The sequence below is a fragment of the Brachyhypopomus gauderio genome, chromosome 15 (assembly GCF_052324685.1).
Source record: "Brachyhypopomus gauderio isolate BG-103 chromosome 15, BGAUD_0.2, whole genome shotgun sequence".
NCBI lineage: Eukaryota > Metazoa > Chordata > Actinopteri > Gymnotiformes > Hypopomidae > Brachyhypopomus > Brachyhypopomus gauderio.
The window spans coordinates 21,499,760-21,512,987 of NC_135225.1; the positions used below are offsets into that span (position 1 = coordinate 21,499,760).

The 13,228-nt window shown below is 40.3% G+C and overlaps 1 long non-coding RNA gene across 1 annotated transcript; it reads left to right on the forward strand.

Moving 5' to 3' along the window:
* The first annotated feature begins 10,126 nt into the window (after window positions 1-10,126).
* Window positions 10,127-10,836, forward strand: LOC143476703 (uncharacterized). Its single transcript, XR_013121360.1, has 3 exons — window positions 10,127-10,339; window positions 10,426-10,495; window positions 10,705-10,836. It is a non-coding gene; the product is annotated as an uncharacterized LOC143476703 (long non-coding RNA).
* Window positions 10,837-13,228: the final 2,392 nt, after the last annotated feature.

Sequence of the window (13,228 nt, forward strand, 5' to 3'; positions counted from 1 at the left end):
AGAAGTATGATGCAACAACTGCAAAAGTCCATTCATCCAAATAAAGCTCATAGCATTTTGTAAAGTATCTGCTGTCTGTTTTCTGTTTCCCAAGACGTGGACAGACTTATACTGGGTTACATTGCGGGTGATCTGCTGTGCTTTAAAAAATGCACTATGAATATGAACTAGTTCATTTAGTTCATGTGAACTGGCACAACAAGACTGTGTGTCAGTGGGGAACCGTCAGGGCCCTCTACGCCCTCTCAGAGGGCCTAAAATATTTTTAAAATTTAAAATTTATTTTTAAAAATTATCTACTTACAGTTTGACAGTCGACATCTAAACAATTACAGAAGTATAAGCAAATAAATAATTCACCCGTGTCTATTCAATATGAGACAGGTGGGTCAAAAATCAAAAATGATCCTAAAATCTTTGTACCCTGGAGTTGTACAGCTTTCATGAAAATATTAACAATGGTTTTTCACTGTAGGAAAAGTAATCAAACTTCATGTTGAAAAAAGATCAATAAGGGGTTAAATGCAGTCTCTTCAGTTAAATGTGGTGGCGGGTCATTGTTGCAGAGCTTTTGATTTTTCTACTTGTAGCAAACTATGAATATGAACTACAGCAGGGGTCGGCAACCTATGGCACACGTGCCACCATTGGCACGCCGAGGCATAATCACTGGCACGCAGCACGCTGGACCAGCATCAGCAAAAAAAAATTATAAATTAATATAAATTATTATATGAATGGATTATACTTTCGCGAGTGACCGTAGCGCGCGACTCCGCACAACTCGGCGGAGGCGTTTATACTTGGCGATTGATCGCGATATAATACTTAATTTGTGTCCATTTACACCCCCCCTCCGCTAATAATTTACACTCGCCACACAACATTTAACCTTTCTCTATTGTTAGGGTCCCTGTGGACCCAGGTATAAAAAATCTTGCATTTAAGCTTACTATTTTTGCTTGTTTCGAAAGACAAGGGAAGGATGGACATGTCCAGACATGTAGGGCCAGGTCAGTTTGAGTTGGCCTTTTGTGGAGTGCACATCTCCAGTGCAACAATGAAAAGAAGATTTAATGTTGGCCAAGGTCTGGATCATATCTTTTCTGATAACGAAACAGAGTTTAGGGTCAAAAGATAGGCCCAGGGAGGCACAACAAAAAATTAAAACCAATCCTTTCATGGATAAGGAAGCCTAACAAGATAAACAAGAGGTAAGAAACAAATTGGTTGATAATTAATTGATTTTTAGGCTGATTTAAAACACGGGTCCATACGGACCCATTAGCACCCCAGATTGGACCGGAAAGCTAACAGAAGCCGCCATAGTGGCACACTTATTGACTAGTAGAGGTGTGCCAAAAAATCGATTCATATATAAAAAATCGATTCTCATTTACTACGATTCAGAATCGATTTTAAATGTTCCAAAATCGATTCTAAGTCGTGGTGAAGTCTCGCGTTACGTAAATACAAAATTACGCGAGACTTTACGCCGCATGTTCTGGGACACACTCATGCGCGGAAAAGGTTCAAAACACATGGAGGAAAGAGATATTCAACCTGTCCGGTCTTCATTTAAGGCAAAAATATGGGTTCATTTTGGTTTTTACAGAATGCCGGGGAAGACCGAACTGGACACAATGTAGCTCGTGTAACGCGGTGAGCACGGGAGCGTTAAGGGTGAGAAATAATATAGAGAAGGATGGACCCAAGTGCCGGCTCGCAAGAGCAAGACGTTTGACACTCGTCAAATATATTAGCGAGAGGGAAACGCGCACAGCGACCCAGAACGAACAAACAAAACAACACGGAAGACTCAACGCGCAAGAGAATAGAAAGCAAAACCGTGAGGGCACAGAGTAAATAGAAACAAAAAACCAATGCGGAAAATACAACGCATGAAAAATAACACTCAACCGTAGTGATAACAGAGAGAGGTGGCGAGATAGCATTAAACGATAAGCAATCACAGAGAAAGCAGAGACTGGCTGAGAATGTACGGTTACGTCGATTTAGTCTGGGACTGACTCTGGTGCCCCTAGCGACGGCTGGGGGAACTGCATCCGAGCCAGCCCTGACAGCTTGCAAAATGAAACTCAAGAATTTTGGTAACAACAAAAACCATTTTATTTTACCAAAGCACTTAATTTTTGTTAATTAAATGTGAAAGACACTTAATTTTCTGTATTTGTCGTTCTGTCTTGCAAAGCAGACTGTAGTAGATCATGCAGATTTTATAGACTGAAGCAGACATTTTTATAAATCAAATCGTTTTTTGAATCGAATATCGTTTTGAATCGAAAATCGATTTTTGAATTGAATTGTGGCCCCCAAAATCGGAATCGAATCGAATCGTGAGATAGTAAACGATTCCCATCCCTATTGACTAGAGTTATATGTTGGCACGCCATGTCTCAAAGGTTGCCGACCCCTGAACTACAGTGAGTCCCTGCTTAATAACATGTCTGGTTAATGACGGACCGGAGTTACGACTTTTTTTTATTTTGCGCGGTGCGTGGAGGAGCAGTGGTAGCACAGTGGAGTGTTGTGTACGATACGCTGGGCTGAGGCAGCTAGCAGCGCAGCCTCCACCACAGACCATCTCGGCAACGCGATCGCTCTTTGTCACGCTGTACGCACGCACAAGAACATTGTTAGTTTTTTCTATACTGTATTTACGATCAAAGTATATCTAAATCTAGGGTCACGCTTAACAACGAAAACTGCTTTACGACGGACTTTTCAGTCTCTAACTCCATCGTTATGTGGGGACTCACTGTAGTTCGTTTTCATTAGTATGAACTGAACTTTGAACTCATGTGAACTGGCACAAGACTGTGTGTGTGTGCGTGCGTGAACCTGAATATGAGACTGGTGGGTCAAAAATGACCCTAAAAAAATCTTTGTACCCTGGAGTTGTACAGCTTTCATGAAAATATTAACAAAGGTTTTCTTCACTTTGTCCAATCTTCGAGACACTGTAGGAAAAGTAATCAAACGTAAAGTTGAAAAAAGATCAATAAGGGGTTATATGCAGTCTCTTCAGTTAAATGTGGTGGCGGGTCATTTTTGACGCTTAAGACAACAGAGCTTTTGATTTTTCTACTTGTAGCAAGTTGTCTGGCAACCTCCACGCAAGCCTCCATTACATTTCCCTATGAAGTAGTCTGACTCTCCACATAATCTGTGATAAACCTAAATTGGCTGAATTTACAAGAGTTTAAGCCCACACTTAAAGTACACTGTAACAAATTTCTGTAAATTTACAGTGGATATACAACAGTATCTTACTGTATTTTAGAATAATTGTAAAATACTGTTAAATAATTATTCATTGTATGTAAATTAACAGCAATGCAGTCAGTTTCCCAATAACAGCAGATAACTGTAATAATACAGTATTTTCTGTCAAACTGCTTATAGTCTACAGAGCACAAATGCGCGGTTTAGACTCTAAGCTAAGGTAAGATTCTTTTAAGTAATTTTGTTTTTCACTGTTAACGAGCATTTGTGCTCTGCAGACTCACACATAAACAGCATTCAGTCAGTGTAGGAAGTGCCGAGCAGCGTATTGTGTTTATTAATAAAATAAAGAAAGGAGACACAAGCTGGTGCATTTACAACCGACACGTTTGGACTGCACCGGTCACACCAAGTGAACTTGAGTTTTACGTAGTGGCTTAGTGTATATGCGCGACTGAGCATTTACTGCAGCTCTGCCAAAAAGGCTCAAGCAAGAAGGTAGCTGTTAAAACGTCGCGTCTCCTAATATTTGCAGTGGCCGGTATTGTTTTGTCAGCATAATTACTAAACTTTTAAGATTTACGATGTTATGTCTGTTTCATTAAGTGACTAAGTTTAACGAAGAAACGTGAGCAGTGTAAGCTAGCTAGCAAGCAACAAGTTCTGGGCCTTTATAAAGTGTGTTTGCGTTTAAGTTTTAAACTTTTTATTTAACCTTTTACACGTCTTATAAATATAAGCTAGACTATTACCCACAATTGTCCAGCCATTCTGTTAAATAGTTCTGTAGATAAGGTTTTGCATCTTTAGTTGCAGGCGGGAAAACTGCCAGTAAACTTAACGTTGTAAAACGTGGCCAATGATAATTTAAAGATATAATTAACTTAAGTATACTTGTCCTATTATAGAGCCAGCAGGAACGCAGCAAACAGGAGGGAACCTGAAAGCATTGATGTGGAAGCAGATGTGAAAGTGAGGTGTCAACATTTTATTTATTGGTGCAAACACAATTTATTGTACTAAACTCCTCTGTACTAAACTGTAGTAACATTAATTCAAATTCAGCTTCACTTAATCCGTTTCTCACATATATGAATGAATGAATGATTCAGTCCTATATTCAGTCCTTTTACATTCTTAATTCCTTCAAAATCACACAAAAGCTGAAAATACATATTTATTGTTAAAGACGGACTATTTACCTATCAAGATGATATCGTGTGACATGTGTGGTAAGACTTGCACTAATATGTTAATATATGTGAGCACGGACGTAGTTTTGGGGGGGGACGGGGGGGACATGTCCCCCCCACTTTTTCAAAAGCCGGTTTTGGTCCCCCCCAGTTTTTACAGTTAAAACCAAATATTTAAGTAGTGACAAAGTCATGTCCCCCCCACTTTTTAACGGTAAAAAAACCAATATCCAAATAGCGACAAATCTAGCACTAGGATCATGCAGCACCCCCCCCCCCCGCTTAACAGTTCGCCACCCCAGGTTGTGTCCCCCCCACTTGTGAAATCAAAACTACGTCCATGTATGTGAGGCACATGCGGACTCACAGTTGCATACCCAATGCTTCTTTTAAGTGTGTTTATCCTGGATGTCATAGAACTTTCCAGAACTTCAGAACATTTAAATCTCACAGCTATCGCCACTATCGACGCAAGTCTAAATCTACACAGTGCTGTGTTGTTGATTTAACCCTCCTGTCGTGTTCGGGTCAAATCTGACCGATTTACAACTTAAACCACTCATAAATATTGTGTTTTACATCTGATTGCTGCAAGGCCTTATGCCATCCTCCACACTATGCACTGGAACATATAAAAGTGATGATCATCTTTTTCATTGAATTTTGAGTGTTTTAAACCAATGTTTTACATCTGTGTTGTTGCCGGTCAAGCGTGACCATCACAGGAAGTGAATGGGTATTCAGAATATATTCATCTATGAGACAGAAAACATCCCCATACACACTCACACACACACACCTACACACACACCTACACACACAGACACACACACACTCACACACACACCTACACACACAGACACACACCTACACACACACACACACACACACACACACCTACACACACACACACACACACACACTCGCTCTCTCACACACACACACGCACACCTATACAGACACCTAAACACACACACACACACACCTACACACACACACCTAAACACACACACACACACACACACACCTATACACACAGACACTCGCTCACTCACACACACCTACACACACACAGACACACACACATACACACACACCTACACACACAGACACACACACACATGTTATGCCTATGTTTGCAAGGCCCCTCTGATCTCAATCAATCAAAGTTTATTTGTATAGCGCTTTTCACAACACATGATCTGAGTGTGAGATGCCACTCATGTGCATGAATTCACACACACACACACCTACACACACAGACACACACACAGACACACATACACACACACCTACAGACACAGACACACACACGTTATGCCTATGTTTGCAAGGCACACTCTGATCTGAGTGTGATGAATTCACACACACACACACACCTACACACACAGACACACACACACCTACAGACACAGACACACACACATGTTATGCCTATGTTTGCAAGGCACACTCTGATCTGAGTGTGATGAATTCACACACACACACTCACTCACTCACTCACTCACTCACACACCTACACACACACCTAAACACACACAGACACACACACACCTAAACACACACAGACACACACACACTCACTCACTCACACACACACACACCTACACACACAGACACACCTACACACACACCTACAGACACAGACACACACACATGTTATGCCTATGTTTGCAAGGCACACTCTGATCTGAGTGTGACATGCCACTCATGTGCATGAATTCACATGCGCGCGTGCACACACACACACACACACACACACAGACACACACACACACTCTCACTCACTCACACACCTACACACACACACACACACACACACACACACCTAAACACACACAGACACGCACACACACACACACACTCACTCACACACACACACCTACACACACACCTACACACAAGACACACACACACACAGACAAACACACACACACACAGACACACCTACACACACACCTACAGACACACACACGTTATGCCTATATTTGCAAGGTGGTGAAAATTTTTTTTGTGTGTTAAAACAGACCGGTCTGAAGACCGGGAACACTAAAGTAAAAAACGTGAGGTCAACAAAACCGAAGGGTTAACTTGTAATGTTGGCTTGTGTAGTACTAAATGTGAGAATACTCAGTTTTTTTTCCCATTTGAAACTGCATATCAGAGAGGGAAAAGAGCTGTCATGTCCTTTCAGAAACTGTGGCAAGAGATTTAAAGTACAGTCTTCATTCACATCACATATGTCAAGGAAGCATAAAAAGTCCCCAGAAGAGGATTTCATGAACTGCATTGTTAATCCATCCAGTTTAGAAGATGGTGATGGTGATAGTGGTATGCAGCTTAATGATCCAAGCTGTGAACAGTCAGAGGTCAGCCCAGAGGCTGTGGAAGAAGATCAGTTCTTTACAAACTTAGCACTGTTTTATCTTAAGTTGCAAGCCAGATTTCTCCTTCCAGCCTCTGTGATTCAGACTATTATAGAGGACTATCAACAGATACATGATGTCAGTCAGTCACATCTTCTTTTCAAAGTTAAGGAAAAGTTAATAAATCTTGGTCTTGCAGAAGCTGACATAGAGAATGTAATTGATACCATTAAGTATGAGGATATTTTCAGAAAATGTCATACCCAAACACTGAAATCTGATCAGAGAAGAAAAACTGTCTTCAAAACTAACTTTCATTATGTTGAACCCATGCCAATTTGTTTGGGCCAGAATGAATCAGGCAAGGAGTGTTTTGTACAATACATCCCCATCAAAGACACAATTGCATCTCTACTGCAGTCGAATATGTTGGAACATTGCTATTCAAACACCAACATCAACTCGGCACATGTGCTTAGAGATGTGTGGGATGGAACAGTCACTGAAAATAACAAGCTGTATGAGCTAAACAGTTCGTCCTTAGGATTAATTCTTTATCAGGATGCTTTTGAGGTTGTAAATCCGCTTGGGTCAGGGAAAAAAAGACACAAAGTTCTTGCAGTATATGTCACTCTTGCTAATATTTTCCCCCACAATAGGTCAAACATTGATCACATGCAACTGGTGTTGTTGTGTAATGAACAGCATTTTAAGTATTTTGGCCAAGAGTTAGTGTTTGGCCCTTTGATAAAGGATCTAAAAGATCTTGAGGCAAGTGGCATGACCATGGGTGATGGTAAGACCTACAAAGGAACTGTATGTGCTATTGCAGGTGATAACTTAGGTTCACACTCCATTGGAGGCTTTACTGAGAATTTTAGCACCAGTATACACTTCTGTAGATATTGTGAGATTGACCGTGCAACATTTGCAGCGAATCCCCTTGCCAAGGGCCAAGATCGTACAGAAAAGTCATATCAGAAACATGTTCAGACTCAGAACGTAAATCAAGTCAAATTTGACTCTGTTTTCAATGAGTTGACTTATTTTCATGTATGTCAGCCAGGGTTACCTCCCTGCCTTGGCCATGATCTTTTTGAGGGTGTTGTCTCCTTTGATCTGGCACTTTACATTAAACATCTTGTAATGGTGGAGAAACAGTTCAGATATCTTGATTTGAATCGCCGCTTAAAACAGTTCAAATATCTTGGTAGCGATGCAAGCAACAAACCCTGTGAGGTGAACCCAGGAGCAGAGAAGCTGTCTGGACATGCAGTCCAGAACTGGTGCTTTCTCAGGATGTTACCTGTGTTAATTGGAGACAAAATAGTAAATGCAGGTGACAGTGAGATATGGCAGCTAATTTTACAGCTAAGGGAGATTGTGGACCTTATTACTGCTCCAGCTATTTCCAAGGGTCAGGTAGCCTATTTAGGTGTCCTAATAGAGGAGTACTTGGAGTCTAGAATACAACATTTTCCAGATAATCCACTAAAACCAAAGCACCACTATATCCTCTATTATCCTGAACTCATCTTTCACTTTGGACCACTCATTCGCTTGTGGACATTAAGGTTTGAAAGTAAACATACATACTTCAAACGATGTGCAAGAAAACTGCTAAATTTTAAAAACCTATGTGGTACTTTAGCAGAGAGACATCAACTTTTGCAAGCTTTTTTAGGGGCTGGCCCCCGTTTCCCACCTGATGTTGTGGCAGAAAGATGCACAGAGTTTGTCTTGGAAGATTACAATGAAAGCATCAAACAGTCAGTTGCACATTACAACTTTGATCCTCTACACACTGTGGTTAGCCATGATGTGTCAGTAAAAGGGACTGAATACAGGACTAAAATGTTTGTTGTGATTGCTCATGATGATGACGGCCTCATTGTTGGTAAAATTAAACAGGCTCTTATTCATAGAAGTTCCTGTGTTTTTTTCATTACTGAACAGTATCAAGCTGTACGTCTGCCAGAAATGGGTGTTTATTACATTAAACCAGTGCAGAGAGCCTATTGCTGTGTTGCTCATGAGAAGCTACTTGACTATTATCCATTGACACAATACACTGTTTGGGGAATGCCACTTGTAATTCTTCATCATTCTATCCCAACCTATTAAAAGAATGTCTTCACTGGAAGAGAATATCAAGAGGATTATCATCAATACTTTGCCCAGTCTGTCTGTGGAGACACAGCTGCAGATTGTTTCCACACTTCAGACATCTGGTGTCAACTCTGTGGCTGACCTGAAATATGTACAACAGGAGGACATTAAAGACCTGTTGCCTGTTATACAGCAGAGAAAACTACTGGAGGCCTTCAGATTAGGTAATTAATATGTATCCAGGCATAAGCACATTTATTTTCATTCAATAAAATGTAATCACGTGTGCATGATGTGCATGCTCATATTGACTGTATATTGTAATAGCTATATACTATTTAAAAAGTGATGTTCTTCCTTAACATTAATTCATGTTGAAGTCTTTTGCTGTTTCAGAATCTGAGACCATCACTTTGGATCTCCAGGTTATTTGCACTGATTCTTCAGATTCAAGTGCTTCTTGTGACCCTAACTCCTCACTCTTGTCCACCTCATCCTCTCTCACCAATTGCCCCCCCTGCACCAGCTCATCACCATACCCACTACCAAAACTTGCCAGTGGTGTACCTCCACAAGACATAGCATGGCCTGATGCATTTGAGGTGCCATGGAACAAGATGCCTCAGGAAATACTTTCAGCCATTACAAATGGTCAGAGGCCTTCTTCCAAATGGCGGCGCCAGATGATCAGAGTGGTAGTCGATGAAATTAGAAAATACAACCCCAACCCCACTCGCTCCCAGTGCCGTACAGTTTGTTGCAACATTGTTAGGCAGTACCCAAAGAGTTTCGCAGACATGACCAAAAAAGGAGTTCTCATTGCAGGTGGCTTTACCTCACTCCTTCAGCAGGTCAAAACTCGCATTGAGAATATCAACAGGGGGGGCCTGTACCGGCAGCGGTCTATGAGATGCCACAGGGAAAGTGGACCTCGACGGGGCCCCATTGATACCTACGGCTGCACTCGATTCCAGCCAGAGCCCCCATCAGAGGAGACTCCTGATGGTTTGGAAGAAAAACGATGCAGAATGGAAAACATTTACAAGCAGGAAGGTTTGAATGGGGCACAAAGAGCAGAAGTAATAAATCTCATGGAGACTACATACAGTCTTCAACGTAACCACATAAATGCAATGCCACCATCCAACATTGAGGATTTAAGAAGCAAATGGCCATACCTTTTTACTCAGAGGGGCATCTATGCTAATTTTGAGCTGTTGACGGATGTCAAAGTACTTCAAGTTTTGGCTTTCTATTCAGGAATGTGGCCGAGCAATTGTGGAGTACTTCAGAGCCCAGCTAAAGCATCGTGATGTCCAAGCTATTGTTTCCCAGGGTTTGGATGGGGATTTGACTTTCCATGTCGTTCAGCTTCTTATGGCTCATTTTGGAGAGAGCCCAGATGGATTGCTGATTCTTGCTGATGTGAGTATTGATCGGTGGTTTCTGAATTATTCTTGTGATTGTACATATAGTATAATATTTTGTTCTGTTGTCTTGTAAACTTACAGGTGTCTTCCACATCTGCTGACATTGAGAGAGAGTTCACTCTATCAGCCAGTCCTCGCCTCATTTTAATTGGTATGTATTTTGATGTACATTTTACAAGAACTGTCACGGTGAGGTGGCCCCCTTCCAGTCGCCTCCGTCCACAGCGGCTGTTGTAGTTGTTGTTTTGTTACGTCGTGTGCGTCCCTCAGGTGGGCGGAGCCCGTGATCCGTCTCACCTGAGGGTCGTTTGTTTGTTTGTCTGGAAATGTAAACTAATTTTGTTTTGTTTTTTTTTATAGGAAACGAGCCCACAGCAAACTGCAAGTGGATGATCAGCATTGAGGGACATGTGGTCTGTGAGGGCATTCAGCCAACTTTTGCATCAGGGCTTGCTGCACTGTTTGCAGTGTTCTACATTTTCAACCTCCAGTATCAAGACGAGGCCTCCAAAACCCTGGAATTTATTCAAAGGTAGCTTTTACTGAACGAAGTTCGGCAGTAATGTATGTAGCGGTGAAAGTTAAGATAATTTTAAGGCCTGATTGAAGAGGAGTTCCCACTCCATGTTGACCAGTGTGAGACAAAAATTGCAACACTTCAGTGCAAAGGTTATTGGATGTATAGGATGACCAGATGTTTAACCACACTGAAGTTCCACTAATATTGGATTCTGGTAATTTTGTGAGTTTTATTGTAAAAATCTTTGAGGTGTTATCATTTTCTTGAATTTGTCCAATATAGGTTGAGAACTCCTCTTGCAGTCATCCAACTGGTCTCTAATTGATCTTAACCATGTGTATAATTGACTTGTATAACCAGTGCAATTTTTAACAGCTTCTTTCGTCTGATGAAAGTCTTTCTGGAATTTGGCTATTTAATGGCGAACTCTGAACTGCAGCTGTTTTTCACTACATTTAAGGCTGCTACTTGAACACAAAACATTTCTAAAACATTACTGGTGTTCCTTGAAATGATTGTCACAGTTTGCGGTTAACATTGCTTTTTCCTAAGCAATCAAACATATATTTCCAGTCATCAGACAAATGAGACAGTATTTGACACAAATGCTTTTTCTTTTTTTATAGACGGTTCATCGGTATAAATCCAGAAAGAGGAAGCAAGACACCCCATGGAAAGGTCATCTCCAAGAGAACTGGAAAGATAGTTCAGAAAAGGGCTGCGAGTGTGAACCCACATGTTGCCACGCTGTTGAAAAACTTGCTGGACTTTGAGTGGGACTTCATCTAGGTAGGTCACAGTTGTCTTGTAGCTGTGATGTCTTTTTATTATGTGCTTGTTTCGGGTCCAGTAAAACAACATACTAAAACTCTTTGTCTTTAAACTTTATATTAGTACTTCCAGGAACACCATAGCAACCTCCTAACAACACCCAACTATCTTGACAGTAGTATTTAAAGTTTTCCTTCAAGCACTTAAGGGTGCTTAAAAGAAATTACATTAAAAGCAATACTTCACTTACAAAAAGGTGTAAAGTTGTTGAAGTAGTACTTCAAATATTTCAATTACTTCTGCTTTAATAACGTTATAACATTCTCTGTGGATTTTACTTTGAATACTTTCACTGATTACTAGGGAAATTTTGGCTGCAACTACTTCAACTTCTGTACCTACTGCTTTAAATACCTCAAATGCCACAATCACAATTCAACTACTTGAAATACTACTTTACTTCTGCTACTCCCTCAAAAATAGTAAAAGACAACTGTTCTTCAATCTTCTTAGTTTAACTATATCAAGTACTGTCTTCTTTTTCAAGACTACACATTTCTGAAAATATAACTTTTTCTAGTTTCTGTTTGGCTTTATTTTATATTTTACCATTTTTTGACATTTCTGCTCAATGTCTTTGTTGTTTTATAGATATTTGTCATCGGTGATGGAGGATATCAGCACATTGAAATTTGTATGTTTTTTCACTGTTTGCTCTCCCTTTTATCTACCTCATTTTTTAGTCCTTATACTTCCACATGGTTAAAACCAGCACTAGTTTTCTTGATGCCATTTTAAGTTAGCACTAAACTGTTCTTGATTCTGTTGCACTATACACTCTCCGTGCTGCTGTAAGTCACTGCTGCCCTTTGTTATTGTGTGCCACTGCTTGTGAGGCAAATAAAACTGAGCATCTTATGCTCAAGAGTGCAGTAAAGTCTGTCATTAATTCAGGTGTACAAATAATTAAGGACCTTAAATAAACTACAGCAATATCTGGAAATCTACTTTTGTATTTGTGGGCATCCAACATATCCAACACTGTTAAATTACAATACAGCCACAGGAAAATAGCAGCAATGCACTGTAAACTTACCATAAATACACAGTTAGTTTACTGTGATATACTGTAATTCAATTTACAGCACAATACTGTTAAAATAAATTACAGTAGATGCACTGTAAAATAACAATAAAATGCTGGCGTCTCTGCTGCCAGTATTTTACTGTTAATTTACAGTATAATTTTTACAGTACACTGTAATTCAATTTACAGTACAATACTGTTAAAATAAATTACAGTAGATGCACTGTAAAATAACAGTAAAATACTGGCGTCTCTGCTGTGTTGGGATATTTTTTTCTTGACCCAGATAGGCCCCAACACTGCCCCGATGAACCGATTGGTTTTGACTGAATTACCCAAGCAAAGTCTTAACACCAAAAGTTCTTTTAGATTAATTTATATGGAATATAATTGAATACAATATAGTCAAAGTATACGTGGTACAAACTCTCCAGTGCACTGGTACTAGTTGCCTAGAACTCTACCTAACCCAAGTGGATCTCAGCAGCGTCCAAGCAAAAAGTCCT